This window comes from Bufo bufo, chromosome 2 (genome assembly GCF_905171765.1).
Source record: "Bufo bufo chromosome 2, aBufBuf1.1, whole genome shotgun sequence".
Classification (NCBI taxonomy): Eukaryota; Metazoa; Chordata; class Amphibia; order Anura; family Bufonidae; genus Bufo; species Bufo bufo.
Genome location: NC_053390.1, coordinates 558,400,698 through 558,427,948, shown reverse-complemented (window position 1 = coordinate 558,427,948; position 27,251 = coordinate 558,400,698). Strand labels below are relative to the sequence as shown.

The 27,251-nt window shown below is 41.2% G+C and overlaps 1 pseudogene; it reads right to left on the bottom strand.

Annotated features, from left to right (window-relative positions):
* LOC120990972 overlaps positions 1-25,041 on the bottom strand; it is a 91,446-nt pseudogene extending 66,405 nt beyond the window's left edge.
* Positions 25,042-27,251: the final 2,210 nt, after the last annotated feature.

Genomic DNA, 27,251 nt, shown 5'->3' with positions numbered 1-27,251 from the left:
TATCCAAGCCATTCTGAGATTGTTTTCTCGTGACATATTGTACTTGATAGTCATAAATTTGAGTCAATATATTTCACCTTTATTTATGAAAAAATCCCAAATTTATTTTAAAAAAATGAAAAATTCACAATTTTCTAAATTTCTATTTCTCTGCTTCTAAAACAGTCATTCCTAATAAAATATTTACTACTTAACATGTCCCATATGTCTACTTTATGTTGGCATCATTTTGGAAATGTCATTTTATTTTTTTTAGGACGTTAGAAGGCTTAGAAGTTTAGAAGCAATTCTTCAAATTTTTAAGAAAATTTCCAAAACCCACTTTTTAAGGACCAGGTTCAGGTCTGAAGTCACTTTGTGGGGCTTACATAGTGGAAACCCCCCATAAATGACCCCATTGTGGAAACTACACCCCTCAAGTTACTCAAAACTGATTTTACAAACTTTGTTAACCCTTTAGGTGTTCCACAAGAATTAATGGAAAATGGAGATGAAATTTCAAAATTTCACTTTTTTGGCAGATTTTCTATTTTATTAAAAAAAAAATTCTTTAACACATTGAGCGTTAACAGCCAAACAAAACTCAACATTTATTACCCTGATTCTGCGGTTTACAGAAACACCCCACATGTGGTCGTAAACTGATGTAAGGGCGCACGGCAGGGTTTTAGACACCATGTCCCATTTAAAGCCCCCCTGATGCACCCATACAGTAGAAACTCCCAAAAAGTGACCCTATTTTGGAAACTAGGGGATAAGGTGCCAGTTTTGTTGGTACTATTTTGGCGTACATATGATTTTTAATTGCTCTATATTAAGTTTTTTGTGAGGCAAGGTAACAGAAAAATGGCTGTTTTGGCACTTTTTTTTTTTTACAAGATTCATCTGACAGGGTAGATCATGTGCTATTTTTATAGTGCAGGTTGTTACGGACGCAATGATAGCAAATATGTCTACTTTGTTTGTTTGTTTGTTTCAGTTTTACATAATAAAGCAATTTTGAAAAAGAAATTATGTTTTTGTGTCCAGTTTCTGAACGCCATATGTTTTTTATTTTCCTGCCGATCGTCTTGTGCAGGGGCTCGTTTTTTGCAGAAAGAGTTGAGGTTTTTATTGGTACCATTTTTGGGTACATAGGATTTTTTGATCATTCATTATTACACTTTATGGGGCAAGGTGACCAAAAAATTGGCTGTTTTGGAACAGTTTTTATTTATTTATTTTTACAGCGTTTATCTGAGGGGTTAGGTCATGTGACAGTTTTTTATAGAGCAGATCGTTACGGACGTGGCAATACCTAATATGTATACTTTTTCTTATTTATTTAAGTTTTACACAATAGCATTTCTGAAACCAAAAAAATGATGTTTTAGTGTCTCCATAGTCTGAGAGCCATAGCTTTTTTATTTTTTGGGCGATTGTCTTAAATAGGGTATCATTTTTTGCGGGATGGGGTAACAGTTTGATTGGTACTATTTTGGGGGTCATAAGCCTTTTTGATCGCTTGCTATTGCACTTTTTGTGATGTAAGGTGACAAAAATGGCTTTTTTTACACAGTTTTTTATTTTTATTTTTTATGGTGTTTATCGGACGGGGTCTATCATGTGATATATTTATAGAGGCGGTCGTTACGGACGCGGTGATACGTAATATGTGTATTTCAAAAAAAAAAATTTTTCATTTTTTATAGGAAAAAGCAATTTATTTTTTTAATTTTACATTTTTATTTATTTATTTATTTTTGCTTTTATTATTTTCAATTTTTTTTTTATCAAGTCCCTCTTGGATCTTGAAGATCCAGTGGGGCTGATGGCTGTACTATACTTTGCAATGCTCTTGATACAATCAGATGCCCTGTAGGTGGCAACAGCGGACTCTTTTGCAAAGCGTCCAGTTGCCATGGCGCAGCAGCCCCGATGGTGGAGAGGGGGAGCCCCTTCCCGCTATTAATCCCAAGGATGCCGCTGCCACGGCATCTATGGGGTTACAGCAGAGTGTCAGCATAGAACTGACACTCTCTGTTGATGGCGGCGGCTCAGGAATGGAGCCGCCGCCATCACACAGCAGGGGGACCGCACGGCATGGGGGCAGCGCTGGAAAAGGGGGGGTGTCATGGCCAGCATTGAGGGCGCAGGAGGAATGTATGGGTTCGGGAGGGGGCGGACCGCTTCAGGGCAGGAGGCAGGAGATAAGCGCTTCAGCGGCAGGCGGACACAAGGGGGGGCTTGGAGGGGCACAGATGGGGGGCACAGATCGGCGGGGGTACGAGGACACATTACCTGATTTCAGGCTCTGATCTGCAGAGCGCAGATCAGAGCCTGAAACTGGCATTTTTTTCACTGCCGCGATCCGATTGGTTAGTCTGCACAGACTAACCAATCGGATCGATTGTCGGCAAGGGGCCACTCTGATTGGTCCCTTGCCGGCATTAGTGAACTGTATGCTGTCCGTGACAGCAGCAGGGCAGGGGCAGAAGCTTTAATCCAAGCGCTTTGCAGCGCTTGGATTAAAGTGCTGCCATGACGTCTATACACGTTGTAGCTGCACGGGGTATGTGCAGCTATCACGTATATATACAGATTGCAGTCGTGAAGGAGTTAAGAGGCATTCCGTTTTGCTCCGTCCTAATAGAAGTCTATGGGAAAACATAACTGATCTGTCTGGGTCCCGTTATGCAAGACGGAAAACAAAGTCCTGTCGACAGGACTTTGTTTTCCGTCTTGCATAACAGGAACCAGACGGATCCGTTTTGATTCCCATAGACTTCTATTAGGACAGAGAGCAAACGGAATACCTTTTTAAAAGCGTCCATTTTGCATTTCATCATAATGCAAGTCTATGGGATCAGTCCTTCCGTCTTATGGATTCCGTTATGTTCCATTATAACCCTGTTATAAAGGAAAGCCATAACGGACTCCATAACGCTAGTGTGAACCCACCCTAACATATAAGACGGCTACCTACAGGCTCCTGAGTAGGGTGTCTTCAACGGTTCTCCCTCTCGCAGCGAACCAACCAAGTAAATGTACTTCACTTTATTAGGTACCACTTTACTGCACAAAGCGCTCATTACTCCATGACTTGGCCATAGTTGTATATGGAGCGTGGGGGGTGTCATGTACTGTAATCCCTCCACATGCTATGATATGCCCCTAAATAGAATGTTGGCTTCATCCTGTGTTCCCTTCCTAGCACCGAGGCCTTATAATGCTTTACGCTTTGTCACCTTAATGACTGACCAGGTAGCTACACACAATTTTCCTTAAGGCGGTGCACAAGGCCTTAGGACATAAACAACCTTGGCTAAGCACAATGCCCTGAAACATATAACACTTAGGCCTCATGCACACAGCCATTGGGCGGCCGTGGCCGTATTGTGGCTCGCAAATGGCGGGTCAGCAATCCACCGCTGCCGGCCGTGTGCACCATGCATCACGGATGCGGACCCATTCACTTGAATGGGTCTGCAATTCCGGAGATGCGGAACGGAGTCATGGAACGGAACACCAGAATCACTACGGAGTGCTTCCGTGGTGTTTCTTTCCGTTGTTCCGCACCGCAAATAAATATGACATGTCATATTTTTTTTGCTGTGCGGACAGACCACAAACCCGTTCAAGTCAAATGGGTCCAGCCCACTGCACGGATGTTGCCCATGCATTGGGGACCGCAATTTCGGTCCCCAATGCACGGAACAGCCGCACAACGGCCGTGTGCATGAGGCCTTAGGAGGATGAGGCAAGGCACTCTAATCTCTCAATACACATAATAGCAGCGGGTTACCCTTCACATTGTTAGATCTGCTTGTGACCTTTACCACTTGGTTCCCTCTGTGTAGCTATAGGCTATATAACACAAGGTGAGAATAAGAACTATTAGTATTTTAACGTCCTCAGAGGCAACCCATAATGAGCAACAGCGATGTTAGACGTGCTTGTGACATACCAAATGTCCTCAGAGGCAGTCCATAATGAGCTAATCAATAAAGTGCTGACTATTAGTGTTGAGCGGGAGGTGCCATATTCGATTTCGCGATATTTCGCGAATATCCGCATGAATATTCGTCTTATATTCGTCTTATATTCGTTGAAATCGAATATTCGTCATTTTTGAATTTATCGCGATTTAATATGTGATTTAATCATTCGCATATTGCGATTTTTAAGCTTAGAATTAGAAGTTATAAATTATAACTTATAATTGCCTTATAACTAATAAGGCAACTTTCCTATTCTTTAATCTTGGAGATCTAGATTTAACACACATATAGTGCTATATTCTATGTCTTTATATTAATAAAAGAATCAAGATAGCGAAGTATTCTTTATTCTACATCATCGAAGATAGCAAAGTATTCTACAATGTAGAATACTTCGCTATCTTCGTTGATGTAAGTAGAATACTTCGCTATCTTCGTTCTTGTAAGTAGAATACTTCGCTATCTTCGTTGATGTAGAATACTTCGCTATCTTCGTTGATGTAGAATACTTCGCTATCTTCGTTGATGTAGAATACTTCGCTATCTTCGTTGATGTAGAATACTTTGCTATCTTCGTTGATGTAGAATCTACATCAACGAAGATAGCGAAGTATTCTACATCTTCCTCAATTTAAGTTATTATCGCATTACGCGATAATGACAACTACATCATTATCGAGTAAGGCGATTTATCTCCCTATGTTTAATGCTCCACAAAAGTAACTTAGCATAACACCGTATTAAAGTTACTATCGCATTACGCGATAATGACAACTACGTCATTAGGCGATTTTGCTATAGGAGGTATTGGTAGACTTAACGAATATAACAGATATATGACTATATCTATGAATAGTGCATTATATAAGTTGGATTAGCAATGCGAATAATGGTAGTAACTATTATCGCATTGCGATTACAACTTTTAGTCAACTCACCCTATAGGTTGGATTGATATCTGTGTTAATCCTGGCAATTCTAAGTTGTATTCGCAATGCGATTTATTTGAACTTAAATTACTCGCATTGCTCTTTTAACTTACAGCTGTCCAGATTTAACCTAACCAACCAATAAAGAGAATCCTGCTCTATTTTCTTATTTGTTAATTCTAACAGTCAATTGTTCACATTAGTCAACTTTCCAATTGGTCCCCCACTATAAGTTGTAATCGCATTTGAATGGAACATTAGAGCTATTGGTCTGATTTACTATTGGTTGGCTCAATAGAATTAAGTTTCATTCGTACGCGAATACAACTTAGAGCAAGGTACCAATATGAAATTTGCCTGCCTATACAGTCTACTATGTTTGGTTTGTTATCTCGATAATACGTCATTTAAATAATCGTGTGCGTGCGTCTGTACGTGCGTGCGCCTGTACGTGCGTGCCTGTCTTTGGATCGGAAAGAGAGTCGAGAGAGACCGATTCTACAGAGATTTTGGAACTAACCTCTGAAATGGCCAAAAGCAATTTCAAACCAGAAGAGCTGGAATTTTTGATCACTGTAAGTAATTCTACCTAACAAGTATGTCACTGTTAAAGGGGCAGCCACTGTTTAAGTCACTGTTAAAGAGGAGGCCGTTGTCACTGTTAAAGGGGAGGCTGTTGTCAAAGTCACTGTTAAAGGGGAGGCCGTTGTTGAAAGTCACTGTTAAAGTGGGGGTAACTGTGAAAGTCACTGTTAAAGTGGCATCCACTGTGGAGTTTAGTTCTTATATTTGCCTAGAATATAAATGTCTTTATTTTTATTTTACTTTCATATAGTTCCATAGGGAACTATATAAATATCTACTCTTTTATCGTTTTGATATTAAATTTTATTTTTGATGGTTGAGATGACTATAATTACTAATAATTGTATTTTACAACTTTGGGATTACATCCTTTAATTGTTATCTTGCAGCATATATTGCAGAAGGGATATGATGACTTAAGGTCCCGTACAGAGAAGCAGGCCATTGTACGGAGAGAACCATACCCGCTATGGCAGCTGCATGGCAGCATTCATTCCAAAACGCAATTTTAAAAAAATGGTCGGACCTTAAACGACACAAGATGGATCTGATCAAAGAGGTCAGACAAAAATTGTCCAGGTACGATGCTTACATAAATTTTCTATCACCCACCTATTGTTATTTATGTGTTCAGTTATGCAAATAAGTATTTCTATCCCTTTACAACTGATTACTTAGTACAGTGGTGTCGAACCTATGGAACGGGTGCTAGAGGCGGCACTCAGAGCCCTCTATGTAGGCCGCATACTCTTGAAAAGGTCTAAGGCGTACTAATCGGCTTTAGACATTTCCTACCATACAGCTTTGCAGGCACACTATTAACAGCACAGTCAGCATATTGAATGTAGGCAGGCTGTTACAGCAAAATGATAATTGTGTGAAAGACAGACTATACTGGTATTCAGGTACAATGGTAGCATTGGCTATTTGAGATAAATAAATTAGTTGGTTTTCTGTTCTGCCTCAAAAAAAGCTCTCCAGCACGGATTTAGTACATCGTGGGACACGTAGCTGATTATTCCTTTAAAATATATACATACATTCACAGCGAGATACAGATATATGATGTAAACCCTTATCCAATCTCAAAACAGTTGACTTGGTCCACCTCACCCTGCAACAGTACCTTCCGAACCAATACCCCCAGCTACCTCATCCTAGCTATTAACATACTCAACTGTAAACCATTTGAAAGACTTCATTTGTAGTTTTATCTAACACCAAATCAAGTAAAATCAAACATAGGGGTAATCATTATGCAATCCAGATCCCACCATAGATTAATTTGTGTACCGTTACCTTATTTTTTTTTTGCTTTCCTTGTTTATCTTGGTATTTTTGGAAAATTTGGTCATTACAGATGCTCCTCTTCCGAAAGTACGCGCTAAGCGTTTTAGAAAGAAGGTGGTGGTGGAAGAGAAGAAGATGACAGAGGATGAGGAGCAGGAACAGGGAGGACCATCAGGGCATCAGGCCCATAGCCCACCTGATGCAGATGAGGTCGAGGAGGATGATGAGGAGGAAGAAGACGAGGTGGTGACCACCCCCCGCCAGGAGGGTAAAAATATTCTGTTGATGTTTTAATTTATTCAATGTTCCCACACACATACAGGTGTCAGTTTAGTCTTCACCACAGGCAGATTTTATTCAAGCAAACAATTATAAACAAGTTCAAGTTCAACCTCTAATTTTTATTCAGACTTCAGATATTGCATAACCTAAAGTCCCCCACTTTGCTTTCACTCCAAGCAGTGTAACAAAAAGATTAGTATATCACCACTCTTTAGGGTCTGTCAGAGACCATGCTCATTTCTCTGCAGGTTCAGTTTTCACATCTCCTGTCCACACTTGAAAAGAACAGCATTTTTAATCCCCACTTTATAAAAACCCTTGATGGAGTACGGGAGTGACCTGTGCCACTATATCTGTCTGGGCACTCAGTCCAAAAACCCAGACCCAAATTAAATCCACGTAAAAATTTTTTTTTACAGCAATCTGATGTTACTGCTGTACTGATTTCCGTAAAGTATCTCAATGAGGCATACAATTAAATTAAGATGTAACGAGCATCTAATATATAAAAATTTTCTTAGACTAAAAAATAAAGTGCACAAAACCATATTAATATTTATCAAAAAAATTGTGTAAAAACTATAAAACAGGCAACAAAGAACGTACAACACACAACAGTAATATAAAACATGAACACTATAAAGTAATTAATCTACATTAAAAGCATTAACGTAACTACTAAGTCCATAACCCTAAAGTCAAAAGAACTATTATTAATCCTAACTAAACCAATATATAACGGATTAACATAGTAACATAGTAAATAAGGCCGAAAAAAGACATTTGTCCATCCAGTTCGGCCTTTTATCCTGCAAGTTGATCCAGAGGAAGGCAAAAAAAAACTGAGGTAGAAGCCAATTTTCCCCACTTTAGGGGAATAAAAAATTACTTTCCGACTCCAATCAGGCAATCAGAATAACTCCCTGGATCAACGACCCCTCTCTAGTAGCTATAGCCTGTAATATTATTACGCTCCGGAAATACATCCAGGCCCCACTGGAATTCCTTTATTGTACTCACCATCACCACCTCCTCAGGCAGAGAGTTCCATAGTCTCACTGCTCTTACGATAAAGAATCCTCTTCTTTGTTTGTGTACAAACCTTCTTTCCTCCAGACGCAGAGGATGTCCCCTTGTCACAGTCAGTCCTGGGGATAAATAGATGCTGGGATAGATCTCTGTACTGACCCCTGATATAGTTATACATGTTAATTAGATCTCCCCTCAGTCGTCTTTTTTCTAAAGTGAATAACCCTAATTTTGATAATCTTTCAGAGTACTGTAGTTGCCCCATTCCAGTTATTACTTTAGTTGCCCTCCTCTGGACCTTCTCCAGCTCTGCTATGTCTGCCTTGTTTACAGGAGCCCAGAACTGTACACAGTACTCAATGTGTGGTCTGACTAGCGATTTGTAAAGTGGTAGGACTATGTTCTTATCACGGGCATCTATGCCCCTTATGATGCAACCCATTATCTTATTGGCCTTGGCAGCAGCTGCCTGACACTGGTTTTTGCAGCTTAGTTTGATGTTTATTAAAATTCCTAGATCCTTTTCCATGTCAGTGTTACCGAGTGTTTTACCATTTAGTATGTACGGGTGACTTGCATTATACTTTTCCATGTGCATAACTTTACATTTGTCAGTGTTAAACCTCATCTACCACTTATCTGCCCAAGCCTCCAATCTATCCAGATCGCTCTGTAGTAGTAAACTGTCCTCTTCAGTGTTAATTACTTTACACAGTTTAGTGTCATCTGCGAAAATCGATACTTTACTATGAAAGCCTTCTACAAGATCATTAATAAATATATTGAAGAGAATAGGGCCCAATACTGACCCCTGAGGTACTCCACTAGTGACAGTGACCCAATCTGAGTGTGTACGGTTAATAACCACCCTCTGTTTTCTATCCCTCAGCCAGTTACTTACCCACATACAGATGTTTTGTCCCAGTCCGAGCATTCTCATTTTATATACTAACCTTTCATGCAGCACAGTGTCAAATGCTTTGGAGAAGTCCAGATATACGACATCCATTGATTCGCCACTGTCAAGTCTAGAACTTACCTCCTCATAGAAACTGATTAAATTAGTTTGGCATGACCGATCCCTCATGAAGCCATGCTGATATGGCGTTATTTGCTTATTTCCATTGAGATGCTCTAAGATAGCATCTCTCAGAAAACCTTCAAACAGTTTACCCACAACAGATGTTAAACTTACCGGCCTATAGTTTCCAGGCTCTGTTTTTGGACCCTTTTTGAATATTGGCACCACATTTGCCATGCGCCAATCCTGTTGGACATTTCCTGTCAGTATAGAGTCCGCAAATATCAGAAATAAGGGTCTGGCTATGACATTACTTAATTCCCTTAGGATACGGGGGTGTATGCCATCTGGTCCTGGCGATTTGTCTTAATCTTTTTAAGTCGCTGATGTACTTCTTCCTGGGTCAGACAGAACTTCATCTGCTTTATACACTAATCAATGATTGTCTTTTAAAGTACATTTAAAATTTTTATTTCCTTTACTTTTACAGCTCACAACAACATGATAAAAAAAAAATTGAAAAAGTGCAGCGGGAGCAGCGCGAACGGATGAGGCAGTTCAGGGTGCTGCAGATGCGCAAGATAAGGGAGCTGAAGCTCCAATTATCCCACCAGCTCGGCCTAATGGAGGAGGCCAACCAAAAGGCCCTTGATGAACTGCTCCAAGAGCAGAAAAGAATGAAAAGTTTACCTAATTTTTTCATTTTTTTTTGGGCTTCTGTTATTTGTTAATTAATATTTATCTTTATTTAAAGATTGTTTTATTAAACTTTATTGTTCTATCAAATTTATTGTGTTTTGTTTTATTGTAACCAATGGGGTTACAGTACGGACAATTTAGTCTGGGCTAAAGTAATAATTCATTATCTTTACATACAGCAGCCGCCGTTACATGGAAACAGGGTAATAGACATGGCGCCGCTTATGGTCGCCCCACTTATTCACTATGACTATTTTCTTGTGCCGGTGGTCATGTGTGTGCCACAATTCAAACCGAATACTGCGGTCTGTGGCGCTCTTAGCAGCACGCGTGACGGGACCAGGTCCAATCATAGACCTTGAACAACATGCATACATGTAATCCAAAACTTTTAAAATACAAGTATTAGTAATTAATGTGATCATGTCATCAAAATAAAAAAAAAATTATAGCTATAAATGGAAAATATTTGATTTTAGGTTACCGTTATAACATTACATTGTATTTAAATTGTATGTGTGTGGGGTATGAGCAATGGGGTATTGGCCAATGGCCATGTGAGGAGAGGTGTACCTGTGTAGTGAAGTGACGGTACGGTATGGGGTGTACAGCTGGTTCGCCTCCACGTGGTGCACCCTGGGTTATGGTAAATGAACCAGCGAATACTGAAATACTGGAGGTCAATCATTACTTCTCATAAACTGTGTGTGAGTGAGGAGGTGGGGGGGGGGGGGGTTGATGGAGGGGGGTTTAAGGTGGTGGTGGGTTTAAGGGGGGAGGGGTGGTTGTTGGAGGTTTTTTCTAGCGTGGGATATACAGTGTGTAGCACGAAAATGGAGGTGCTATGTGCATATGAGAGATATTTGTCTGCTATCCATACATACATGTTACAGACATTGTAGTGTGATGTAACCACTATAATTTGTGCCATAATCATTTACCGCTTCACACCCAATGACGTAGCTATACTTCATCCAGCAGAATAATTAAACATGGATCAATCCTTATGCGGGCGCCGTGGCCACCTGCTTTGTGTGGCTGCATACACCCACGGCTAATGTCCGTGACCGTCAGTAATACCGATGGTGGACATTTAACCAATAAGATGTCGTGGTCACTTGTTAACTATAACAATACAAGCAATACAAATCTTTTAGCAATAGTGTTGGATTCGAAATGCGACTAATATTATTGCATTGCAATTCCACCTTTGGAGATTTTGCTATAGGTGGTATTGGTAGAATTAACTAATAAAACAAATATAGTACTGTATGTCAGAATAGTGCATTATAAAAGTTGGATTCGCAATGCGGTTAATAATAATAGCAAATATTATCGCATTGCGATTACAAATTAGCACTGCTAGATTCCATATTCGTTAACTTTGTTAATTGCTGACCCATTCCATTAGAGACCCAGCAGCAGCTTCAAGTTAAAATCGCAATGCGATTAATATAACTTGAATTAATCGCATTGGGATTTCAACTTAGACCTGGTTTACTAAATTACTTTCAATTAGCGAGGATGACGAATATTTTTCTTAGTTAAAACGAAATATTCTCCATCTTCGCTAATTCAAGAAAGCCAACCATTGTAAACCAGGTACAAGTTAAAATCGTTATGCGATTTATTCAAGTTATATTATTCGCATTGCGATTGCAACTTGATTCTCAAATCCGACAGTACATTCTTGCATGGAGGCGTTCCCATGGCAATGGGGACGCTCCATGCGCACGGGGAGTAGATAGAGGCAGCAACGGGCACTGACTTGAGCGGGCAGGGAGCAAGGAATCCTCTCTTAAAAGTACCACCTTTTGAAAGGCTAGGGTAACAATAAAAAATAAAATAAAAACTAATATTCGAAATAATGAATATATAGCACTATATTCTAAATATTTGCGAATTAGCGAAGTGCCGATATTCGATAAAAAAATTTGCTATTAGAATATTCGCGCTCAACACTACTGACTATCTGGATAACTGCATAATTACACCAAAGTCCGTACAAAAAGTGCATATAATATGACATTGCGGCACCTGAAAAAGAATACACTCAATTGGCAAAAATGCTTGAAACGTTGCTGAAAATGTAAAAGGTTAGTGCAAATATTTTATGCAAGTACATAAGGCAAATATATAAGTCACATTTTTAATGCAATCAGGTAGTGCAATAATAAAATCACATTAGAGTCCATATCTTCAATGTTGGCAGATAAAGTGCACCGAACTGAAACTTTAAGTGCAACAAAGTCTTTTGTAATCCATAGGGAATAACGTAACTTCATTATTTGTAATCCAAAGGAGGTAATATTTGTAATCCACATGAGATAGCAGAGTCATTTGTAATCCACATGGGTATAAGAATAGCAGCACAGGTTATGAGAACCTTTAGGCAAAGGGGCTCCCAAATAACCTGAAAAAGGGGGAAAAAGGAAAAATTAAGCACAACTGGGAGGTAGATGATGGAAACTGGGGGGAGTCCTTACTCACATGGCCATCCGGGTGAGGGATAAAAACAGGGGCAACCTGCAAACATAAAAACATAACAACACGCCAACAGGCCCTCACCCTTCAGGTCCAGTCCACAAAGTGGCTCCCAGAAGTCAGTAGTTCTTTAAGCTGAAGATGATGCTGGAAAGGGGCTCTTTATGGGAAGGGCCTCAGGTCCTCCTCGCTACTGGAGCTGCTAAAGCTCATGAGAGGTCTGTCCTGCCTCTGGTAATCTACTTTGGCTCTAGTGGTGGAGCGCCACTGCCCTCCTGTGGCTGAACTTGGTGTTGACCGGGTAGTGACACTTTTGACAGCAGCTGCCATCTTCTGCTTCACGGAGGCAGTTGCTCCTACCATCCCAAAGGGGTCCAGTATGTCTGGCTGTATAGGGGCCAGCAAATGGTATTCTTCTCTTGGGGGTGAATCTTGCGCTGCCCTCCTCATCTCTGCTTCCACATTCCACGGAAGGTGATAGTTAACAACGGTCGGGCTGATGGTCACTGATGTGGTAGACACACACGCTTGTGGAGGAAGTGTTGGGGGCGCTGGCAGGTCTAGAATGAGCGGCTCTGGCTCTGGCTGGGGTTTCTCTCTGAAACGGAGCACACCATCGTCTGCCTCTTGTAGACAGCGCACTTTGCCGCTAGCATTGGGATCGTCCGGCCACTCCTCAGGTGCATAGCTAATTACCAGAAAGTTTTGTGTGTAGTTTCTAGGGCTAATCAGAGCTGCAGTCCCAAGATCAGGGAGTAGGTCCGTTATCCCTATAGTATCAAAAACATAAAAATATTAAATTTGGGTAGGCACTGAGTGTTCCTAAGTAGAGGCTAGTTCACAAACATTCGCTTCTCCGGAGGCCGTTTCCCTTAATCTGTGGCTTCAGCCTAGTCGATCTCTGAACCGACCGGCAGCAGAAACACTTGTTATCCCTTCAAATGGAAAAAGGACATATTGCAGACCCGTAAGTAAAAGAGTTCACAATATTTTATTGTACTCACAAAGTATTTTCTTTCAACATTGCATATAAAAAGGTAATAGTTCTGCCCGACCCGGGTTTCGCTCCTGCTTTATCTGGGGCGTCACAGTTTCATTCTCATTAGGGCAGTATGTATTTCCCCATCACACTGATCACATGTTTCACATGAACTCCCCAACCCCAAGCCCCAATATTGACATTTTGGCAATTCTTGTCTATTTTTACCAAATATAAATTCATTTACATTTTATTAATAGCAGCAATACACATATGCAAAAAATATATATAAAAACATCTGACTTCATGAATCCAATTCCTTGAAAATAAAAATTAAAAACCTGCGCAGTGGTCTATTCTATGTCTGTCCCAATGATCTATCTTTTCCACTAATTCTCATACAGGATCTCCTAATCAATCTAAGCTTGGGCATCGTAACACAAAAAATGCAGTTTGTATCTTTTTCTACATATTAAAACACATTTATTTTACCTCTAAAAAGTATAACTACGACCTAAAGGCTTGTGCTTTGTTCTGGAGGAAATGGGTGTTTTTTTAAACCAGAATATAACTGCAGTTTATAACGCTTTTATTTGACTGTCAGAAATGCAGCAAAGGTTGCAAATGTAGTATCTAGCACAAAATGGGTGTTTTAAAAAAAAAAAAAAGTAACAGGAGTATTTAACGCTTGTATTGGACTGTCGGAAATGTAGCAAAGGCCGCAAATGTAGTATCTAGCACAAAATGGGTGTTTTTTTTATTTTTTACAGAATATAACAGCAGTATTTAACGCTTGTATTGGTCTGTCAGAAATGCAGCAAAAGCCACAAATGTAGCATCTAGCACAAAATGGGTGTTTTTTTTAAAACCAGAATATAACAGCAATATTTAACGCTTGTATTGGACTGTCAGAAATGCAGCAAAGGCCGCAAATGTGGTATCTTGCACAAAATGGGTGTTTTTTAAAACCACAATATAACAGCAGTATTTAAAGGCTATATTGGACTGTCAGAAATGCAGCAATTGCCGCAAATGTATTATCTAGCACAAAATGGTTGTTTTTAAAAAAAATAATAATAATTTACAGCAGTATTTAACGGTTGTATTGGACTGTCAGAAATGCAGCAAAGGCCGCAAAGGTGCTTTATGGAAAAAATATAATAATTTTTTCACCCACAGTTAAACAGATGGATTTACTGATTTTATTTCACTATCAGATTTGCAATGCAGGCCGCAAAGGTACTTTATGGACAAAAAAATGTGTTTTTTCTTTTTTACCCACAATGTCCCAGTTGTATTCACTGATTCCATTTCACTATCAGATTTGAAGTGCTGGCCGCAAAGGTACTTTCTGGCTAAAAAAATATTATTTTTTTTTCACCCACAGTGAAAGAGATGGATTTACTGATTCTATTTCACTATCAGATTTGCAGTACAGGCCGTAAGGTACTTTATGGAAAAAAAAATATGATTTTTTCACCCACAATTAAACAGATGGATTTAACTGATTTTCTTTTACTATCACATATGCAGTGCAGGGCGCAAATGTACTTTTTAGCAAAAAAAATTTTTTAATTTGTCCCCACAGAACCTAACAGATGGATTTACTTGGATTGTACTTTACAGAAAAAAAATTGAATATGTCACCCCCTGGGTCCCTGAACTCACAGACGGATTAACTATATTATTTTCCCTTCCCCTGGCACATTTGCAGTGCAGGTACACTGAACTTGCACAAAATGGCCGCCGACGCCCACCTAACTAACAGACGGATAAAACTTATTTTTATGTGTCACTAGGCTCAGGGCAGGGTCCAAAAATGTTGCACTGCACCCAGAAAAAAAAATCGCTGTAGATCGCAGAGATAACAAGTTCTGATATCAGATAGATTATTTGCTATTCTCTCCCTCGCAGCAGCAGCAGCAGCAGCCTCTCCCTACACTAGTAAGAGCAGAGTGACATGCGGCGCTACGTGACTCCAGCTTATATAGAGGCTGGGTCACATGCCGCACTGGCCAATCACAGCCATGCCATTAGTAGGCATGGCTGTTATGGCTTCTACAGGCACACAAGTTAAACGCTTGTTGATTGGCTGCCCTGGATAGAGGGCTAAAACAAGAAATCCTGAGTAAGAAAGAATACAATTTCCTAAATAATTCACACCCCAACACACCCGTTATTTATATTTACCAAAAGTGCATAAGGACCCTGTAAACCCGTTCCCCCCCCTTCCCCCCGGGAGACCAATTGTCTCCGGGATAGATTCCATTACAAGCAGGGTCTCTGAATATGTAGATATATTCCTCAAAAAATATGTGCTCACCATATCCTCTTACTTGAAAGACACAGGACAAGTCTTGAGAGTATTGAATGAACAACGGATTTTCACGGATGATATGTACTTAGTAACAGTAGATGTAACATCTCTATATACTAATATTCCCAAAATAATAGGTTTGGAAGCAGTGCGACATTTTCTGAATGGGTGTGATTCATTGGAGGATAATCAAAAGGTATTTATCCTGGAATGTATTGATTACTGTCTGAGTCATAATTACTTTTTGTATGGGGAACGTTTCTATGTCCAGACTACAGGTACAGCGATGGGTGCGAAATTCGCACCCAGTTTCGCTAATATATTCATGGCTTACTGGGAGCATTTCTATATCAACCCCTTATTTAACAGAGAGAGGGGAGGAGGCAATCTAGTCATATGGAAGAGGTATACCGATGATTGCCTGTTTGTCTGGAAAGGGGAGGAGACCTCCCTGAAGGAATTTATTTATATTAATGAAAATACCTGGAACATCAAATTTACCGAAAATATTAGCAAAAGGTCAGTAAACTTTCTGGACTTGGAAATCATGGTGATAGATGGTGTAATACACACTAAAACCTTTTTTAAACCAACAGACCAAAATGGCTATATACAGTTGCAAGAAAAAGTATGTGAACCCTTTGGAATGATATGGATTTCTGCACAAATTGGTCATAAAATGTGATCTGATCTTCATCTAAGTCACAACAATAGACAATCAGTCTGCTTAAACTAATAACACACAAAGAATTAAATGTTACCATGTTTTTATTGAACACACCATGTAAACATTCACAGTACAGGTGGAAAAAGTATGTGAACCCTTGTATTTAATAACTGGTTAAACCTCTTTTGGCAGCAATAACTTCAACCAAACATTTCCTGTAGTTGCAGATCAGATGTGCACAACGGTCAGGAGTAATTCTTGACCATTCCTCTTTACAGAACTGTTTCAGTTCAGCAATATTCTTGGGATGTCTGGTGTGAATCGCTTTTTTGAGGTCATGCCACAGCACCTCAATTGGGTTGAGGTCAGGACTCTGACTGGGCCACTCCAGAAGGCGTATTTTCTTCTGTTTAAGACATTCTGTTATTGATTTACTTCTATGCTTTGGGTCGTTGTCCTGTTGCAACACCCATCTTCTGTTGAGCTTCAGATGGTGGACAGATGGCCTTTAGTTCTCCTGCAAAATGTCTTGATAAACTTGGGAATTCGTTTTTCCTTCAATGATGGCAATCCATCCAGGCCCTGATGCAGCAAAGCAGCCCCAAACCATGATGCCCCCACCACCATACTTCACAGTTGGGGTGAGGTTTTCATGTTGGTGTGCTGTGCCTCTTTTTCTGCACACAGTGTTGAGTGTTTCTTCCAAACAACTCAACTTTGATTTCATCTGTCCACAGAATATTTTGCCAGTACTGCTGTGGAACATCCAGGTGCTCTTGTGCAAACTGTAAGAACATCCAGGTGCTCTTGTGCAAACTGTAAACGTGCAGCAATGTTTTTTTTGGACAGCAGTGGCTTCCTCTGTGGTATCCTCCCATGAAATCCATTCTTGTTTAGTGTTTTACGTATCGTTGATTCGCTAAAAGGGATGTTAGCATATGCCAGAGACTTTTGTAAGTCTTTAGCTGACACTCTAGGATTCTTTTTCACCTCATTGAGCAGTCTGTGCTGTGCTCTTGCAGTCATCTTTACAGGACGGCCACTCCTAGGGAGAGTAGCAGCAGTGCTGAACTTTCTCCATTTATAGACAATTTGTCTTACCATGGACTGATGAACAGCAAGGCTTTTGGAGATACTTTTATAACCCTTTCCAGCTTTATGCAAGTCAACAATTCTTAATCGTAGGTCTTCTGAGAGCTCTTTTGTGCGAGGCATCATTCACATCAGGCAATGCTTCTTGTGAAAAGCAAACCCAGAACTGGTGTGTTTTTTATAGGGCAGGGCAGCTGTAACCAACACCTCCAATCTTATCTCATTGATTGGATTCCAGTTGGCTGACACCTCACTCCAATTAGCTCTTGGAGATGTCATTAGTCTAGGGGTTCACATACTTTTTTCACCTGCACTGTGAATGTTTACATGGTGTGTTCAATAAAAACATTGTAACATTTAATTCTTTGTGTGTTATTAGTTTAGGCAGACTGTGATTGTCTATTGTTGTGACTTAGATGAAGATCAGATCACATTTTATGACCAATTTGTGCAGAAATCCATATAATTCCAAAGGGTTCACATACTTTTTCTTGTAACTGTAGATGTAAAAAGCTGTCATTACTGGATAAAAAAACATACCAAAGGGTCAATTTCAGAGAATTAGGAGGAATTGTTCCCAGATAAAGGAATATTATGGGCAGAGTGAGATTGCTTTAGATAGGTTTAGAGAGAAGGGTTACAAGGAAGAGATGCTGAGGTTCCATAGGGAACAAGCACGACAAGGAAGTGTGGAAGTGAAAAATAGAATAACGGTAGATGGGGATAGATATAAATTTGCCTTTTTGACATCATATTCCACAGTATGTCCCCAAATTAAACATGTCATTCAAAAAAATTGGGGAATTTTGAAAAATGATGGAGTAATAGGCCCCCTAATTCCAAACAAAACCCGGTTTATTTTCAAACGACTACCCACAGTCAAGGACAAGATTGTCCATAGCTGTTTGAGGAAAGAAAGACTCCAGACAGCAGGAAGTACGTTCACATGGTGCTGTTTTTGTATAGGGTGTAAGAATTGATCTAAAGAGGAGAAAAATAATCGAACTAGGAATATGGTCGTGGGGACAGCAAACCAAAGAGAGTTAAAAGTAAAAGGAAACTTATCCTGTGAGTATGGGAGTCATATATGTTTTGGAGTGTCCTTGTAAACTTCAATATGTGGGCAGAACACTTAGGAAATTAAAAGTAAGGATAAGTGAACATATTAGAAATATTAAGGCTACTTTCACACTAGCAGCAGGACGGATCCGACAGGTTGTTCACCCTGTTGGATCCGTCCTGTCGCTATTTCGCCATGCCGCCGGACCACCGCTCTGTCCCCATTGACTATAATGGGGAGGGGGCGGAGCTCCGGCGCAGCACGGCGAAAGGCCCCTGGACTAAAAGTACTGCATGTCCGACTTTTTAGTCTGGCCTCTCAACTCGAACTGCCATGCTGCGCCAGAGCTCCGTCCCTGTCCCCATTATAGTCAATGGGGACAGAGGCGGTCCGGCGGCAAGGCGAAATTGCGGCAGGACGGATCCGACAGGGTGAACAGCCTGTTGGATCCGTCCTGCCGCTAGTGTGAAAGTACCCTAAAAGAGCTTTGGAAACCCATAGTGTTTCCGCACATTTCAAAAAAATGCATCAAAAAAATCTGGTTGGTTCCCCATAAATCTTGGGTCCAAATTGAACAATCTTTAGCCAAAACATCCTTTAAAGCTCTCCTGCTGGGCCATAAATGCCCTCCCCCGGTTTCACCAGACATAACCCCATTAATCAAGGCTACTTACAATACCTGGAAATGGCTGCAAGCCACTCATCTTCATGTCCCCTTCCCCTCTCCACTTCTCCAAATAAGAGATATTTTACAAATCGCTCCTAAAGTTTTTCGGGATAGTTTACCCACTAACCTGAGAGATTCTGTAGTTAAGTTGAGAGATCTATTTCAGGATAACAGGCCCATATCTCTTAATAGTCTAAAAGAAAGCCTTTTAATCCCACCTTCTCTTCCACTTAGGAATCCCATCTACTTATTTAAGGCCTACTTATCTCAACATGTCTCTTATAGCGACCTGATAAGACCATTGAATTGGTTCGAGAGCCTAGTTGAGAACTCGCTTGACCCTACAAAAATTATATCGAGTTTCTACAGCAGAATAAGAACCCATTCAACCTCCATTTTGCCCTCCTTCATCGGTCTTTGGGAGAGAGATTTAAAACGCTCTTTTTCAGCTAAAGAAATCCATATTATTTTAAACTCTCCTCACAAAGCGTCTAGATGTGTACGTATTCAAGAAAATGGGTACAAGATAATTACTAGGTGGTATAAAACCCCAGACGTGGTCTCCCGATATTCTTCATCCGGTTGTGACAAATGTTGGAGATGTCTTGCTGAAAGAGGGTCTTACTTACATATTTGGTGGGAGTGTCCAAAATTACTATCTTGGTGGAACAAAATATTCCAAATTAGCAACCGCATCTGTGGTGGGGATCTTTCTCCCTCCCCCGAGATAGCTCTTCTGAACATTTTCCCTTTGAATCATAAAATCCCAAATCTTGGTCTTTTGAAACATCTGATTGTAGCAGCCAAATTGCTTATCCCTAGACTCTGGCTCTCCACAGAAACCCCTCCTATCAAGCAATGGCTTTCAAAAGTTGACCAGATCCACAGATTTGAGGAACTTTCCTCCTGGGAACTGAGAAACTTCCAAAAGTTTTCAAAATTGTGGGAAGCATGGAAATTATTTAGGAACTCCAACGAATGGCCAAATAGTATCAGCTGAGTTCAGTGGGGACTCTGGTACGTTCTAAACAGGTCTTACCTGAGGGTTAATACCCTCCATTATCACATTTCATTACCAATATACTTTTGTGCCCAAACCTTGCCATCTCTCTCTTGTATGCCAGTTCCCTGGAAAGGGAGGCTTTATTATACGATAATATCCTTGCATTTATATTTGTCTAAGTTATGTGACGAAAAAGTTGTTTGTTACTTGACGCTATAGACAGGAGGTTGCACCCTCCATATTGTATGGAATGCTGAATTTTCTTAATAAAGAATTTATAAAAAAAAAAATCTGGTTGGTTTGAAATATACGGGGGTGGAATTAGTACATAAAAAATGTAGAGGAGGGGATCCGGTGAAACAGATAAATAAAAAGGAAGCAGAATGGATATATCATATGGGTACATTGCAGCCTGCAGGTTTAAACATTGAGTGGGATATTAAATCTGTGTGTATGATATGATATTGTAATACCTCAAGAGTAATGTATAGGGGGATATCATGTAGATAGTGGACAGATTAATGTTTCCACATATTTCCCCCCTAGGTAGATATTTTTAGGAAAAAAAAGTATATTTAGGGGTCTACTAAAGATAGTGGCAAAAGAGTCTAAAAGAATAATAGAACAAATTACATCAATAAGGCGGAGACTGATGTAATATGACTCCTGGCACTGCTGTATTATACATCAGTAACTTTGGGGCAAGTACGCCTTGGGAAATAGGATCTGCCTACTTCTGAAATAAACATAGAAGGAGGAAGATTCTATTAGATGACATACGGTGCTCACAAAAACAGCATTCATTGGTTTTTGGTTAGAATTTTATCTAAGTTAGTGATATGAATATTCCCTAGTAAAATACATACCGTGGGGTACCTTCTTGGCCCTTAGGATACCTATGTCCAGAGTGTATAAAAGACCCACTATCAGATGGAATATGGCATTCCTCCGGAACAAAGCACAAGCCTTTAGGTCAGGCATCCTCAAACTGCGTCCCTCCAGCTCTTGTACAACTACAACTCCCACAATGCCCTGCTGTAGGCTGATACCTGTAGGCTGTTCGGGCATGCTGGGAGTTGTAGTTTTGCAACAGCTGGAGGGCCGCAGTTTGAGGATGCCTGCTTTAGGTCGTAGTTATACTTTTTAGAGGTGAAATAAATGTGTTTTAATATGTAGAAAAAGATACAAACTGCGTGTTTTGTGTTACGATGCCCAAGCTTAGATCGATTAGGAGATCCTGTATGAGAATTAGTGGAAAAGATAGATCATTGGGACAGACATAGAATAGACCACTACGCAGGTTTTTCATTTTTATTATCGAGGAATTGGATTCGTGAAGTCAGATGTTTTTATATATATATCTGTAAAGAATAAATCAAGGCAACTGGACTTACTGTAGATTTCTTGAAAACGTTTCACTCTTTCTTCCAACGAGCTTTCTCAATTCTGAGTGACTGTACAAGAATTCTCTGGGAATAAATATGTAACTGAATCAACATCTGGTAATTATACCCAGCATGGGGTCAGAGGTCATTATACCCAGCATGGGGTCAAAGGTGTTGATTCCATTATCCTAATTGGAGTCAGTAGGTGATAATGACCTCCCAGAAAAAGGTGTCAAGACAGCATTGTATGTGGCAGACAATAGATGTCTAACCCCCCCACCCCCACTCCCCACCTCTATTCAAGCTTGGCTTCTCCATTTTTACGTAAATGGCCTCCTTCACACCTCGCTTGTACCAATCGGCCTTCTTATCCAAAACACGTACTTGACTGTCTTCAAAGGTGTGACCTGTTTCTTTTAGATGTAAGTACACGGCTGAATCTTGACCAGAGGTTTTGGCTCTTCTATGCTGAGCCATACGCTGATGTAGTTGTTGCTTTGTTTCGCCGATATACAGTTCTGAGCATTCCTCATTGCACTGGACTGCGTACACAATGTTGTCCATCTTGTGTTTAGGCGTTGGGTCTTTTGGGGGATCCAGTTGTTACCTCAGTGTGTTGCTGGGTTTAAAGCAGACAGGGATGTGATGTTTATTAAAAATCCTTTTAATTTTCTCAGACACCCCAGCTACATATGGGATAACCATATTCTTGCGTCTGTCATGCTTCTCGCCCTCACCGGTAGTCTTGGTGCTCTTTCTTCTCCTTCCTTCTGTTTTGACAAAGGCCCAATCTGGATACCCACAAGTTTTAAGTGCCCCTCTGAGGTGTTTGAATTCCTTCGCCTTGGCCTCTGTGCTGGTGGGGATTTTCTCTGCCCGGTGGTGTAGAGTCTGGATGACTCTGAGTTTGTGGTCTAGAGGATGGTGGGAATCAAATAGCAGGTACTGGTCTGTGTGTGTTGGTTTTCGATAGACCTCTAGTCCCAGCTTCCTTCCCTCTTCCACTGTTATAAGACAGTCCAGAAACGCCAGTTTGTTGTTCTGCATATCTTCCCACGTGAAATTGATGTTATGATCCACTGAGTTGATGTGGTCGGTGAAAGCCTGTAACTCTTGTTTATAAATTTTAACCCAAGTGTCATCCACATATCTGAACCAATGACTCAATGTAATTCCCATGAAAGTGGTCAGGGCTTTCCTTTCTACTTCCTCCATATACAGGTTCGCTACAATAGGTGAGACTGGCGATCCCATAGCACAGCCATGTTTTTGCTTGTAGAACTTGTCCTTATACTTGAAGTAGGTGGTACTCAGACAAAGGTCCAGTAAGGCACACACTTGGTCTGGGCTAAGTTCTGTTCTGCAGCCTAAGGTGTTGTCTAGTAGCAACTGTTTCCTGACTGTTTCAATTGCCTCTGTAGTGGGTATGCAGGTGAAGAGGGATGTAACATCATAGGAGACCATTGTTTCTCCTGTGCCCAATACCAAGTTCTGGATTTTGGTGGTGAAATCCTGAGAGTTCTGTATGTGATGTTGTGTGTTTCCAACCAAGGGCGCTAGGATTCTGGCTAAGTATTTTGCCACATTGTAGGTCACAGAGTTGATGCTGCTGACAATTGGCCTGAGAGGGGTCCCATCCTTATGTATCTTAGGAAGTCCATAAATACATGGAGGGGCTTCCCCAGGGTAGAGGCGATGATACATGGCCCGATCAATGATTTTGTCCTTTTCTAGTTGTTGTAGTAGTTCTATAACCTTCTTCTTGTAGCCACTGGTTGGGTCTCATCTTAGAGCCTCATATGTGTTGTTGTCATCCAGGAGTGTGGTCACCTTGGCATCGTAGTCAGATGTATTAAGTACAACCGTGCATCTTCCTTTATTCGCAGGCAGGATGGTGATGTTTGTGTCTTTCTTCAGGGATGTAACCGCCTTCCTTTCTTCTCTAGTCAAGTTTGAAGGAGGTGGTTTGGCACTGGCCAGAGCTGCAGACACTTTAAGGCGAAGTTGTTCCTCCTCACCCTGTGGTACTTTGTTGCTGTGGATTGAGGCTTCAGTGGCTGAAATAATATCAACTAATGGTATGGTTCTTGGTGTGATTGCGAAATTCAACCCTTTAGCAAAGACATCCATCTCAGGCTGGGTGAGAACCCGGTCTGAAAGATTCTGCACCCATTTCTCTTTGTTTTGCACTGTCCTTGTTTCCTCCTTTCACCTCCATGTCAGTTCCTCACTGGTATGGCTGTTTGCAGTTCGGGATAACAAAATGCAGAACTTGTTCTTCTGCCTCTCCTTGCTCATAGTGTGCTGAGCTAGCTATGCATGTACTGTGAAATCTGCTACTTTCCTCCACGTATATATATATATATATATATATATATATATATATATATATATATATATATATTGCATATGTGTTTTGCTGCTATTAATAAAATGTAAATGAATTTATATTTGGTAAAAATAGACAAGAATTTCCAAAATATCAATATCGGCTTGGGGAGTTCATGTGAAACATGTGACCAGTGTGACGGGGCAATAAATACCGCCCTAGTGAGAATGAAACTGTGATGCCCCAGATGAAGCAGGAGCCAAACCCGGGTCGGGCAGGACTATTACCTTTTTATGTGCAATGTTGAAAGAAAAGACTTTTTCCATTTGAAGGGATAACAAGTGTTTCTGCTGCTGATCGGTTCAGAGATCGAGGAGGCTGAAGCCAGAGATTAAGGGAAATGGCCTCAGGAGAAGTCAATGTTTGTGAACTAGCCTCTACTTAGGAACACTCAGCGCTGACCCAAATTTTATATTTTTATGTTTTTGTTACGCCTCAGGTGCGGTCAGGGGTACCATGGGCTTTAGCAGACGGACTACCGGCACAGGAAACAGGCCCTGTAGAGAATCCATAGGGGTATATTCCATGGTGTCCCCCAGGTAGAGGCTATGGCGGGCTTGCGGCAGGTAAGGCCGCTTCACCGAGCGCCTATTAACGTATAGTTCTCGGCCAGTCTTATTGTCTTGAACAAATCCAGACCCCCACTCGACCGAAAACCATACAACACTTCCGGTCCTCCTCTCAAGTACCGGGTCCCAGGGCTGAAGCCGGTCCCATACTCTTTTGGCCCAGTCTTCAATGGCCCTATGATATTGCCACATGTTTTGCGCATGGGTCATGTTTTCTTTGGGAACTATGGGGTTGAGTCCCTTGAATGAGCCGTGTTTTCTGTGGAAACTCCGACCGCCTCCACCGCGCTAGCTGGCACGGGGAATGCCGTCGGCTTCTCTGGCACAGGTCGCTGTACCTTCGATACGTAGATCTCTTCAGCCACAGACTTTGCCTCGGGGTCCTCGTCACCCCACACAAAGCTGCCCCAGTCTGGCTGACAAGGTTGCGACATGCTGCTCTCTCTTGTGTTGGCAGAAACTGGAGATGAAGGAGGGGCTTCCTGGGAGGAGCTTCCACTTCCTCTCTTCACACAGTAACATCGCTCCTGGTGGGCAGGGCTAGACTTTCCTGCTCCAACTGGGGGCATTCCTTGATTTTCCAGCTCTAGCTGGGCAAGAAGAAGCTGCGCCATCAAAGTTAAAGATGGCTGATTAACCCTTCGGATGCCGGCGCGAGTGGTTTTGAGCTTGCCGCTCCGCAATAAATGCATTAAAGTCATTTTTAAAGGTAGTTTTGTAAATCCAATAGGCTATACAGTTCATGGGCACACAGATTGACCTTGTCCGGATCCTGTTCGTTGTGCCAAATGCAACGGACGGAGACCTGGGTCGGGGGTCCCCTTTTTAGTCATTAGTTGATGGTGAGTATTGTCATGACGCCAGTTGCATTGAAGCAACAAGTGACCGAGTCCCCTTGAATAGATGGTGTTGGTGGTGCCCAGGGGTTGGAATGCCAGAGTGGTGTAAGGGTAGTCTATAATGTCCCTTTAGATGTGGCTGTGCACATGTCACGGTGCTCCTACATGGATAAAATGGAACCTCAGGCACTGTTGTCCGGAGCAGAGCAAACAGGGGGAATAATTGAGGGATTTTGAAGAAATGATTGAGTCCAGACTTAGTGATGAAGTTGATAACAGCTTTACTTGCATAAACGTTCATCAGGGAACAATCTTCCAACTTTGTCTTGGTTGCCAGCAGGTTTTGGCATTAGTTCTAACAGGCAAACTCACTCGGCTCTGCTACATCTGTTGCTCTCTGGCTCTGCTGTGCTAACAGACTTAAATAGGAATCCTTTCCTGTCTGCTGTACTTAGCTCTCTGTAGTCTGACTGTCTTTATCTTTAACTTTATCCAGGGAACTTCTCCTCCTGGTGGTTGAGGCCCTTTGCTTTGGCCTCCATATCCAGCAAAGTTGAAGGTTCTCTGCTGGCTGGAGCACAGCCATCCCCTAGGAGGGGGTACACTCAACACGACCTCTCCCCTTGAAGGGGTAGGGTAGACTGACTTCTAACTAGATTAACTCCTCGCTCTCTAGAGAGGGCTAGAATGGAAAGAAGGGCTCCATTCTAGGCAAAATAGCTCTGCCATTAATGCCGCCATCTGCTGGTGAACCAGGCACATTACACTTACACACAACAGTTGCAAAATAGAGAATGCACAGTGCTTGAACCTGGAATAAACACACATAATGACATATCAACCCTAGGAGATAGCTGAGAGGTGTAAAAGGTGGTAATGCCCCTCTGGGGCATTACAGACACGCTCCCAAATGCAGCTTCCCATGCTAGAAGGCATGCCACTAGAAGCAAAGCCACTGGAGCAACAGAAGGTGTTCACTCACAATTTAGCTCCATTCAGTTGGGCCAAACCATGTGTGGGTCCATGGCATTCAAAATGAAAAACCGTGGCAGAAACTGCAGAGGTTACATTTCATTTCACTGACATAATGATGAGAAGTTACAGTATGGAGTTTAAACTTGTTGTAGATATCATTTTGAAAATATTCAGGTAGAATTATTCAACAGGCCATCCTTCAGTTTGTTTAGTGCGTATGTATAACACCAACTATTTAAACTACTTCAAAGGGGTTGTCTGGTTTAGAAACCCTATTTTTAAATACTGTGGAATTTGGAGTATAGAAGTTTTCTTTTCAAGAGTTATCGATTAGCAGAGCGGAGGGTGCCTACAAAATAGTGCATCTTGCTCTGGAGGACCTAGCATGTCAGTGCATTACAAACACAGCGCAATTTCAAAATGGAAAATTATGCAGTGCTTTATTTCTCCTGTCGTAGTCCTGCAGAAGAATTTAACACTTGCTGTATCCTGTAATAATCTTATCGTTGGAGGAGCCTAAATTGTCCTAAGCTGACAGCCCCTTAAAGGAAAACAAAAGCATATACTGATATTATGATGATTCTGAACCAATATGATGAAAGGTGCCCACATACCCCATTAAAGGAGTTGCACCATCTCAGACATTGGTGGAATATCACTAGGATACTCGGCGCTCCCATAGGAATGAATGAGGGGTGGACGCACATGCAAGGTGCGCCCTCCGGGACTTTGCCAGCTCTGTTATAAGTATAGGTGCGGGTCCCAGAAGTGGGACCCACACTTATCAGACATTGGGGGCATATCCTAGTGATATGACCCCAATATCTAAGATGGGACAACCACTTTAACCACCTCAGCTCCCCTAGCTTAAACCCCTTTAATGACCAGACCACTTTTTACAATTCTGCACTACACTACTTTCACGGTTTATTGCTCGGTCATACAACTTACCACCCAAATGATTTTACCTCCTTTTCTTCTCACTAATAGAGCTTTCATTTGGTGGTATT